Source organism: Pleurodeles waltl, chromosome 12, assembly GCF_031143425.1.
Source record: "Pleurodeles waltl isolate 20211129_DDA chromosome 12, aPleWal1.hap1.20221129, whole genome shotgun sequence".
In the NCBI taxonomy this organism is placed as follows: Eukaryota; Metazoa; Chordata; class Amphibia; order Caudata; family Salamandridae; genus Pleurodeles; species Pleurodeles waltl.
In genome coordinates, this window is record NC_090451.1 from 303,580,026 (window position 1) to 303,592,098 (window position 12,073).

Here is a 12,073-nt window from a genome sequence, read left to right on the forward strand (position 1 = left end):
TGACAATGTTAAAACACAACAAGTAACAGGTACAACATGATACGATAACTTTGGATGTCATAACAACGGAAATGTATAACTGAATAACTGCAAATGTATATCAAGTGATATGTTGCAGCAATGCATAATATACACAATGCCAGCTATGTAACGATTTAAGAACACATGCTATATTGTATGAAGCGTAAACAAATGTAGAAACATGAAGCAAAGTAAAGATGAAAAATACCAATAAACTAATTTGTGAGAAAAAAATGGGTGTCAAAGAACCGATTGCATGTTTCCTAAGAAACCTCAACTATGTTGGGGAGGCTAATGTAAGATATGGGCAAAATGGGTAAAGTTCAGAGTCCTACGTTTGAGAAAAAATTACAGGATTATTCTGTATCCTTTATAGATAAATTAGACTTAACAAACAACTTGTCAAAAATATTTGTTATGATGAATGGCCCAAAGGCAACAAAAAGTATAACTTTTTTGATTAATGAAGTTCGAGTTAATGGGTGGTTCAGATTTTTACTTATGTATGTCTCCTCTTAGTCAGGGCATGTAATTGTAAGTACCTGCTAAATTTAACAAAACTGCAGTTTCAAAGAACAATCGAAGCATTATTTAAGTTTGTCTCAAAGTTTGATACCAAACTAGTGAAGGAAAGGGCGGACATTCAAGTATGTGTCAGTGATCCCTTAAGGTGTGATTTTTTTAGGATATCTAGAGGCTTTGGATTTACAAAAGGCAAAAAAATGCTTTCGTGAAAATATCATTATTTATAACTGCCAGTTGATCCACCTAGAAAGGTCACGTGGAGATGGAGCTCTTTATTTGAGGGATTATATACAAATCTGGGCTCTCATTTGTGGCTCTCCATTTTGGCAAATCCTGAAACCAGCTTCAGCCAATTGCTGACTTCTGGCAGCTTGTAGAGCAATAATGCTCTTAACTCACTGTGGATACATTATATAAAAATGTTGTATATAAACTTAGGTCAGCCAGCTGTTTATGACCTAGCTGTAATCACTAATCTTACCAAAACAATGGTGAAGTCATTATTTTCCAAGTTTTGCTAAGTGGCTAGGGAGCACCCCAAGCTTAACAATTCTACTGTTAAAATGTATACTATTACACCCACAACTAAATATACGGAGCCCATCCAGTCTTTTATAGTAAAAACGGAACATAGTTTGCTGTTGGTTAGTTTTAGATTACGTACTGTTAACATTTTAGTTTTTTCATGGTTTTGCCCATGTGCACTTTTTAAAATTATAACCCGTATAAGGAGCCTAGGAAGTGTTATTTAATTCCTCTGATTAAAAAATAAATAAATCGTAAACCGTGTCCTCCAGCTTTTTCGCACCTGCAACTGCTAAATAAAAAATGTGTGTGCAGTTATAGTAGATGTTATAGGGAAAACTATTAGGATAAGGAAATCGTTGACAAATCTAAAGATGGTGAGATCATTAGTATGCACCATTATATTTGTCTCGCCATTGTATAATTGTGGATATTATATTTCCTTCTTGCACTACAAGATATTGTTTGTTTTGGGTGCACACAATTTAACCGTTTGAAGACCTGATGAACTTTGGAATTAAGAACCTTTTTCTGTGAAACATTGTTTTCACTTGGTGATAAATTGTGGTGTTCAGTGTGAAAAAAAACATTCAAGATGCTTGATGTTGTATTTATTATGGTTGTGTTCTCACCCAATTAAATATTACTAATGAAATGAACTTATTTTATGCTTTTATTTTTACAAATGAAGAACTGGGCGAGAGTTACATTGTACACACTGGGCTGCAGTGCACCATGGCACACTATGCAATGTCACTGCCAGCGCAGGGCGCGCTTCTTTAAAATTACAAATAATGATGTATTCAGCAGGATCTAGATACATTTAAATGTTTAGAAAGCCTCATAATTTGAATAAGGATCCTTTAGTGAAGGGCTTAAATGTGTGTGTAGCTTGTGCTCATAGAACGCGCAGCTGCTCCGTTTAATCGCCCAGAGGGCCCCATTTTCTTTCTTTATAGCAAGAGTCTCCTCTAAATCTTCATCACCACTGAACAAGTCTAGGCCGGAGACAATATGCTCCTAAAGTTAAAAATAGTGGAATACACGCAGTGGAACTACACACGCTTCTCACAGCCAGGAAGTATATTTATTCAAAATAAAGGACAAACTGTGTCTCTTAATTAACAACATTTATCTCGGGGACAAGAACATCAGGTATAAAATAGAAGGGTTTCTTTTAATCCAAAGGACAGATGGCATGGTCACTCCTGGGATTTCGCGGATGACCCAGAAAAAAAAACACAATATTTTCTGAAGGGCTCTGAGAATTCCCGATGGCCCTTATCATTTCGAAATAAGTAATTTCCTTGTCGTGTTTGCAGTGTGAATGTGAACCAAATGACGGCCTGTGAAGTTTTCAGTAATAATTCTTCACAGCTCTTCATTATCAAACGTGTTTGAAAACTACAAATCAACAATCAAAGAGATTTAAAAGTCTCTAGCCATAATACAGTCCTCTTCAAAAAGTACTTTGATAAAGAAAAGCCTCTTCCGTTTGGAATGCCAAATTTTGTGAACCGATGTTGGTATCCTGAATGGGTCGTCCAGGGGAAAAAAGGTTGCTCTCTTACCCAAACCTTTATGACCAAAAGAATCCAACATTCAAGGTTCCAAATGCCCCTTTCTGTGATGTTGGTAGTTAGGTTGTAAAACCTATTGTAACATCGGTCACTCGATGGCCTCCTGAGTCCATCCCTCAACTTGTGAATTTAGTTTTGTATGAAAAGAAAAAGCTTGGTAGTTGGGCCGCCGAAGGCAGACTTCTAGCAATCAGTGTGGAGAAACAAGGACAGCCTTTGGGCTGTGCCGATCAAGGGAGTGTTGGGGATGTTACATATCTCACTATGACGTGCTTCACTCCAGCTTAACTAAGAGCCTGACACACAAAGCTATTACTGGGTGACAGGGGTAGATTGTGCTAAATTATGCACAATTTACAAGGATAACTATGACGGAGATAGACACGCCTAAGCATATGCCCCCTCAGCATTACGTATGCAGTGACGTGTGCCCAAGGCCAGATTAATAAAGCATTTTTTTCACAAGGATAACTATGCCTGAGATAGGCACTCCTCAGCACATGCCACCTGGGCATTACGTATGCAGTGACTTATTCATAAAGCCAGATTAATAAAGCATTTTTCTCCAGTCTGTGCACATGTAGGATTGCAAAGGCTTTTTGCCCAGGGTGCGTCCACAAGTTATAAAGGCATCACCATAATAACTGCTGGACGAGTGCAAACTAATCTGTGCACACAAAGCAAGGCAAGTGCAAAATGGGCACATGGCACAGGCCCAGAGTTTAGCATTCCAGTGATCTGGGCAAATTATTTTCACAGATCTTTTTGCCAGGCTCAGTGCCCTCCCATCGATATTATCTCCTTTGAGTTTTCTGATCTGGTGCAAGACTCCTACAAGGAAATCAACAATGTGGATAAGGGGCAAATATATTCATTGCATGCATTGCAAGACCTCCATGGGAATTTTAGTCCTCTGCCTAAAGCTGGGGTAACAAATAAGTCCAACTCATTTAGTTGGATTAGACTTTCAATTTAGATTCACAAAATTGGGGATTTTTTTTTTAAGCGCATAAGCTTTGCAAATGTGTGGGGCTCACAAAAAAAAAGTAGCAGCTTCAGCAGCCCCATGACACAGCAAGATAAGATCCCACTATCACACTGGTCAACAGGAGGTGTTGGTCCAACTTAGACACCCTAAGTCATCTGCACTGTGTCCCTTGTCCTGGCAAAGACACAGGGCCTAATTACGATCTTGGCGGATGAGATACTCCGTCACAAACATGACGGATATCCCGTCCGCCCTACTACAAGTCCCATAGGATATAATGAAACTATTAATAAGGGCAGACGGGATATACGTCACGTTTATGATGGAGTATCCCATCCGCCAAGATCGTAATCAAGCCCACAGTGCCTCAACTCTTACTCAACACACCACACCCCCACAAAGTTTGTTGAAACACAGATGAAGTGTGCCCCGGCTCACTTTCACACTCTCCACACCCTGCATCACCCACTGAGTGGTGCAGCAAAGGCTGGAAGCTGCATCTGTCATACATTCCTGAAACAAATTAAGCAAAGTCAGAAAGGAAACATCAGCCAACTTTAAGAAGGCCAAACTGTTCTGATTTCACCCATTTAGGTAGGCATAATGAAAACTTCCAACACCTCTAGTACAGAATATATAAAAACTAATGAAAACATATAGTATAGGCTTTTGATACCAACATCCATATGCAAAGCACAACACGGTTCCAAGACAGGGTCTATCTGGCCATTATTCAATATAAGCAATTACTACACAATGCAAGACCTCCATCCAAGGCCCTACAAGCCTTATTTCCTGCAGCACACAACCTTCTGGCATGTGTATTGTGTGATTGGTCTCACAGGTCCCGGCCACACTCAGGCAGCCTTACTGACTTTGTCAAAGAGCCAAAACACCAAAATATAAAATGTGGGCCTATTGGATTGATCATATCAATAGATATAAAGAAAATCTATGATCTTTGCCCAAAAACACCAATATTTTATCTATGTATGTTTTAGTAGTTCACATAATGCAATGTGTAATGTCAGAGAGGATTATAAAATGTTTAATAAAGTTTTAATTTAAAAAATAAAATGAACAGGTCTGTGGCTGTTTCTTTTAACATGGTTTTATGAATGCATTTTGGGGCCTGGAAAATGTTGAGAGACTCAAACAATTTTTTACCCAAATTAACCAACATGTCTCTGAGTCTTTCTTTTAACATTTTTCAGTCAAGAAAATGCAGTCATAAAAACAACCACAAAGGGGCCTTGCACTCCAGATGTAGAGCATAGAGTTCCAGATAGGAGTGCTTTAAAAATATGTTAAGCTCTCCTGAGTTGATGTATTTAATGAACACAGGAGACTTACTTTAATGCTTAGTAGTGCCCCTGTCCCTTCTAGGGGTATCATTAAGCTAAACAAAAATGTAAATAGCCCTATCAAGGCATTAAGGGGCTCTCCTTCCGGAAGCAATGAATAATAAATGAGCAGCTCCTACTGCTCATTAACTATTCACTTTTTAAGAAAAAAATATTGTTCAGGGTTTCCCGGTGGCCACCTGGCACACCCCCATATTTCTTAGTTGAGGGTCGGGGGGAAGCTCCAGGGCCCCTGTAGTGCCAACCGATTCAAATTGTGTTTTGGTGAGAGCTGGCATTTCTTTTATTAAGTGGGTGTCCTGATACCCACCCAGAGCATCCACATTTCCAACTTTAGTTGGGGCCACATGGGAGCCCCAGAGTCCCTGCAGCCCCAGCTGGTTCCTCTTGCAAAAGCTAGCCCGTTTTTTCTTTAATTTTTTTGGGGGTGCCCCAGTGTCCACGCAGGGCACCCACACTTCAGGGGTCATTAGGGGCCACAGGTGGAGCTACAAGGCCCCCGTGATCCCACTGGCATTCATTGCAGAAGCTAGCTATTTGCTCACTCGTTGGTGGGTGCCCTGGTGCTCAGGGCACCCATGCTGCATGGGTTGTTGAGAGCTGTAGGGGTCCCATGCTGCAGGGTTTGTTGAGGGCTGTAGGGGTGCCAATGGGAGGAGACCAAGGCCCCTGTGGACCCAGCCGCCTCCCCAGCGAGCACCATCCTGGGTGCTGGCAGGGCCTGGCACTTTCTCTTTACTCCTGCCCTGGCGGGAGCAATGCTGACTTACCTGCTCAGGAGAGTGCACGCAGTGTATGCCCACATTCTACCAGGCAGGGTACCACAGTGCCCCAAGGGTCTGCTCCACAGTACAATGTAAAGTATTGCACCCCGGGGATGGGGTCCCCAGGGCCAATACAGAAACAGGGAGGGGGGAGTGCATGATCCCCCTCTCCTCTGTTTAAAGAAATGGAGCACGGAATAGTGGTGTGGAGAATGGCTGCACACCCCTTTCATTTTCTTTACAATTCAGCCCCAGGGGATGGGGTCTCTGGCTCCCTATATCGGCCCGGGGAGGGGTACTGCATGCTTCTCTTACCCTTGTTTATTGGCCGTGGGGGTGGAGTCCCCAGGGCCTCAAAGGTTCAAGCAGAAGTACTGCACACCACCCTCTTTTTTTCAAAATGTAAATATCAGGTCCCAGGGATAGGGCTCTGGGGCCATAAATGGTGCAGGGAGGGTGGCCCCATGCACAACCCCACCAAATATTGACATACATTGACCCCTGGGGACCTGGCCCACCCTCGGGCTCACATTAATAAAAAACGAATGGCAGCTGCCGTTTTAGTTTTTTTTGGGATCCTGCATGAGTACCACAGGATCGTTACATTATATTCCCAGTGGGAGTCCCTCTGTAACCCTTCCCCCCCAACAAGGGCTGGAGGGGCAGGGAGCCTCACTCTGATGGCTGCAAGGAAGTCCAAGAGAAAGCCCCCTAGGCCACTCAGAATGCTGTACTGTTTTTTTTTTTTTTAAGTTGAACTTGCTAGACTGTTGTACCTTAATTTCTTAAATATTATTGAGCGGAATCACAACAAACCAAAGAAAGCAGAATTTCAACCTAAATCTAGCTTCCTGACAAATTTGGTGTAATTCTGTTCAGCAGTTTGGGTTGTAGCCCTTTAAAAAAAAATCTCAATGGAAATTGCATGGGCTTTTTGCATTTTGGGATTGCTCCTTTTTCCTGGCACCCACCTGACATAGCACCCGGAACTTTCCTTGGAAAAAATGGCAAGAAGAGCACTTTTCTGGAAGTTTTGTGAAGATTTTTCAAACATAGTTAGGAATCTGAGAGATAGAAATTCCTCAGATGTTTGCTTGCTAATGACCTTCACTGTTGGATGAATCACCAAGAAACTTTGCAGACCTATTCTTTTTTTCTACTTTGGCTGATAATGTAAAGTTTCATGGTGATTAGTTATGGGGGTGTAAAGGAAAAAAAGGGGGGTGGATCACAAAGCAAGTTTTTCCCATCAATGAATTTTCCATAGACTTTTTAAATAGACTTAGTGACAAAATGGCTGAATGGCTTTCAAGAAATTCAGCAGGAATACAGATTATGATGTGGAAGGGTCATTTTTATTATTTGTTCAGTTGTTTTTAAGTAATAAGGGACAAAAACTTGGTGATATTTTGGGCTGCAGTATATCACAGTACCCTTAGTGGCATTCCACTGTAATTGGTAATGACGTAACACAATATTATTGGTTAATCAAAGCTCTTGCAAAATAAAAAGGTAGTCATGCTGTTTAGACCCCACTTTGTCTTTGTTTTAATATCAAAGACAGCTTATTACTTTTTTGTAATGGACAGGAAGAAATGAGGCAGCTTAGCAAAGTCTATAGAGTTATGGAAACGGTTTATGGTATACCGTAGTACTTTCCTGAAAGTACTGCAATAGTTATTGAAATCTTTAAAAAAAAAATATATATATACTACCAAAATGAGGTAACAAACTAAATTAGTCTGCAGCAATGACGTTACACAAGCACTAGAAAATCATTTGAAACACACATTTCAGGTACCATGACTATAAAAACTATTAGAAAACCGGATAAGAAATAAAATGAAGAAGTAAAGCATTATGTGATTGGTTACTAACACAAAGTGGGCTATACACTCAGCCCAATAAAATTAAATACCACCAACAGCCATAGAGACTCTATTGACAGTTGGAGAACAATACAGCTCTATTTATTCTTCAAAACGCATCACAGAGAAATTGAAAATTATATCCCATCACCTACATTTATATATTTCTACATAAACCAGGTACATTTCTGTATGGATCTGTATGGACGTTCTATTAAATGGTAATGAGTTGTAGTTAGATACTTCCATAGATATGTCATTTGTTGGCCTGGAATGGGTGAAGACATCTGTAAAAATCTGCTCCAAGTATTGTCTTTTTCTATGCTTTCACATATATCAAATTACTAAGATATATTAAAAGTTGGGCATGCACAACATCTATGGGGATTTTCCACAATCAGGCTTATGAGTTTTCCCCTAGTGCTTCACAATGACTACTAACATATGATAATCTTGAACTGAAAATGTTCTAAATGATGACATAGCAGTGTAACACGAATGTTAGTTTTGTCTGAAAATGTATGAAATGGAAAACAATGATAGATTTATTCTGTTATGTTTATTAACTACAATCAAACATCATTGTAGTACTTTGTTACTATGAAGCCACCATAATGTACATAATTAACTTACCTTACACTAGCTATTTATCTCTATATTAAATACAATGTTTAATTTCTGATATCTGAAAAATACAGTTAATATTGGTAATAGCTCTTTTTTTATTGAGACATTTGGTTAGTTCTGAAAATAATTTTATTTCTCATTATCTTTTTTGTTACATTCATGTTTTCTGGGGATTTTGATTTCTTTTTAACAAGGTTCAACACAAGCAACCAAAACTAAGTCTCAACAGAAAACAGGAGGATAACAAAGGTAAACAAAATAAGAACGAAAATAAAGCTGTTGGGGAGAACATTGATGAGCCATGAGAAGCTCACAATAGAGGGTACCACAACAATGGCAGTATGGCAGAGGAGACAATATGTCGCTGTATTGCCACATTGCTCTATTATATTGCGATTCTGCCTGAAAATATATATTGGCACTACATTACCAGGAACAGTAGTGGTTGAGGGAATGATGCACCAGTTGTTGCTGGTGGTGTTTTGGAGCAGAAGAATTAGAAGGTGCTCCTAGAGGGACTGATGCAGTAGGTGAGTTGTGGAGATGCTGATGAACCAGAAGTCGAAGATGTTGTGTTAACTGGAGAAGTGGCTGATGCAGGTCTTCCTGCTTCAGCCCCTTCCATCTCCTTCCGACACCTTCTTTCTGTAATTGCCATCCTAGTGGATGGAACTGCCCTCAGGTGTTTTCTCATTCCTGTGGACATGCACAGCATTCATAGGGTTTTTCCACAATCCTATTGATTTGTTTCCCCCCGCCACTGTTTTATGATAACTCCTACCATATAATCATCTTCAACTATAAACATTCTAAATGATAACATAGAAGTGTAATAGAAATTGTAGTTTTGTCTGAAACCACATAAAAAAGGAAACAATTATTAATTCACTTTGTGGTATGTTTAGAAAATAGAATAAGATCACTGTCAGTCTGTTATTAACTTAACATCTACTGTAAAGCCAACATAAGGGACTACACGGTCATATTGCTCTATTATCGAGATTCAGCCTGAAAAGATGTCATTGCACTGCGGTATCAGGAGCAGGTACTGATGGAGGGACAGATGCACAGAGTGTTGGCGGAGGTGCTGATGGAGCAGAAGAAGTTGAAGGTGTTGCATCAACTGAAGAAGTAACCACTGCCAATCTTCCTGCTTCAGCTTCTTCTATCTCCTTCTAATGCCTCCTTTCTGTATGCAGCAACCTAGTGGAATAAATCGCTTGCAGGTGTTTTCTCATTCTTGTTGACATGCTCAACATTTATGTGGTTTTTCCACAATCCAATTGATTCTCCAGGGAATGAGAGTATTATTTGATATTCCCAAGTGAAATAACTTGATGTCATCAATGATGTAATTTGAGTCGTCATCAGTGATATCATAAATGATGTCACAGAGCATGACATGAGTGATGTAATAAGCGAGGTCATAAGCAGTGCATGGTGGGGCGCAAGTTATAATTCGCTCAGCAAACTATAATTGGTGGATTTCTGTGTTTTTTTCTTTAGTTACTGTTGCCACGGACACATTCACCCAACTATAACATTATTTTAACCTTTGGTTTTTACAGTGAATTTCTACGTTTAAAAATAAAATAAAAACTTAACTATAACACTATTCTAACCTTTGTTTCTTTAGTGAAAAAATATTATATATATATATATATATATATATATATATATATATATATATATATAGATATGCATAAAGAGATGCACACGAAAACTTGTATTCTGTAAAAAAAAAAAATGTATACACACACACACTTCCTTTTTAAATCTGCATTTTTGGTATTTCACAGAGTACAGTTTGAATTATTAAAGCACTGAACGTGATTTCAAATTTAATGGGCATATATAGCACATAAACACAACCGCTGATATGTAACTAACCCCTTTCTAAATTAGACCAATTATTCAAATGTCAGTTACAGCTGTCAAAGAGGAGCTCTTTGGGGTGGGCCAAACTGTTAAAAATTAAAACTCTTTTACTCCGTTTAGTTTCTCTGCCTCCTTAATGTATAATCTGTGTTCCTGACAAAAAGTTGTGGGATTTGATGACCAAGGCAACACATCCAAATTTTTGCCTGGCATGCATTATTCACTTTAAAAATTAAGAATTTGCACTCGCTTTAAACCATTAGTAAAATATACATGTAACATATGCTAATGGGGCACCATCTTCTCATGAGCCCCAGCTGCTAGGTTGTATGTAAACCTCATCCAGTACCACGGACGGAGCATAAAGGGATTATAAATGAAAGGGAATAATGCTGTCCCTAGTTCCTAGTCTGCGGCTTTGGCCAAGCTGACAGCCCGCAAATCCCAGCAACATCTAACATGCCCTTCCTGTGGAGAAGACAGCCTGTTCTCAGAGTCTTAATTACATCCCAGCTGACTGCCCAGCCTTGCCAAGAACCAGCTACAAACGATGCACCTTCACTCGCAATATGGTCAGCAAAGCAGACTTCCATTGACACAAAAAGTTACTTTCACAACAAAGAGAAACTAAAAGAGGTGAGTGGGCAGTTGAACACAAATGGTCTGAACGGTCGGGCAAAGTGAAACAGTAAATAGCAATGACAGAGGAAGGCCAACATTCTTGTCACAAAATCCTTGGGGAGCAAGAGAATGTGACAATGTAAATCAGCACAGTTAAGTTTTTGCTCACAAGGAACCCATGGCGAAAGGGGCCATGCACAAAGGACTGCTGCTCTTCAAAATGTGCTGCAGTATCTAAGATGTCATAGATTGACGATTGCTAGGGAAAGGTAGTCAATCGTGCACTTCACAGGACAATTTTTATCAGGGAAGAAAGTCATGCATCTTCCTTGCAATCCAATGCACTTGTGCACCTCCTCTGCCAGCCTACAGGAACTGGGTTTATTTACATCTCCGTATGATACTATAGACAGAAAACAGTTTGCAAGAGGTGATACATAGCCGCAAATAAACACAGTTGCTTGTGGGGAAAGATGTAAAAGTAAAATAAATTCCTAGTTTATGCAACTCAGTAATCAGGTTTATGGTCACATTAGTTTCATATAAGATCTTTGCTGACTGAATCCAGACCTGCTCCTCTGACTCCAAGCAAGACAGTGTTCTTATTGTGCAAATAGTATTTTTTAATTAGTTAAGCACCAAAATGAAAAGCTACTCTTCACAGTAAAACACTCCCACGGGACTCTAAAGATGATAGCAATTATGGCCATGCAGTTATGCCATTAGATTTAAAGTTAAAAAACTTGAAGGAACACTGTCCGTGGCCTCTCTGGGGGATCCCTTGTTTTCCACCTGTGATTTTGTGCTACCTCCCTGTTAGTTGATAGTAAAACACACAAAGCAGTTAACAGGTTCATCAAAAAACCGCAACAAGTAATAGCAATGGCCCTTAGCAAGGAACAATTTCCAATCTGCTACTTATACACTGTATTGCACTAAAGTAATTTAAAAAAATGTTTTGTTTTGCCCTAAAATATCTCAATTTCAAATAAAAAAATACCCCTTATTTTCTACCCTTTAGAATGCCATGTAGCCACAGTGAAGTACGCATCGCAACCTCCTTATAAAAATGTCACATTATTTACCATTCAGCAAAAAATATCAATTTTTCAGCTAAAATACACAATTGTTATTCATGATTTCTGCCGTAATTTGGCATAAATAAGAGCTACTAGTGTGCTTTTAACTCAACACGTGGGGAAGGCCTTGTTTCAAAGTGGAAGAAATCTGAGAAAAACTTTTGGATACTCCTTGACCCTTATTCTACCCATATATGTAGGCTAAATATGAATATTATCTTGCCTACTAAGAG

At 39.4% G+C, this 12,073-nt stretch overlaps 1 protein-coding gene across 6 annotated transcripts in view; it reads right to left on the minus strand.

Moving 5' to 3' along the window:
- FTO (FTO alpha-ketoglutarate dependent dioxygenase) overlaps positions 1-12,073 on the minus strand; it is a 1,516,554-nt gene that overhangs the window by 509,492 nt on the left and 994,989 nt on the right. The window lies entirely within an intron of this gene.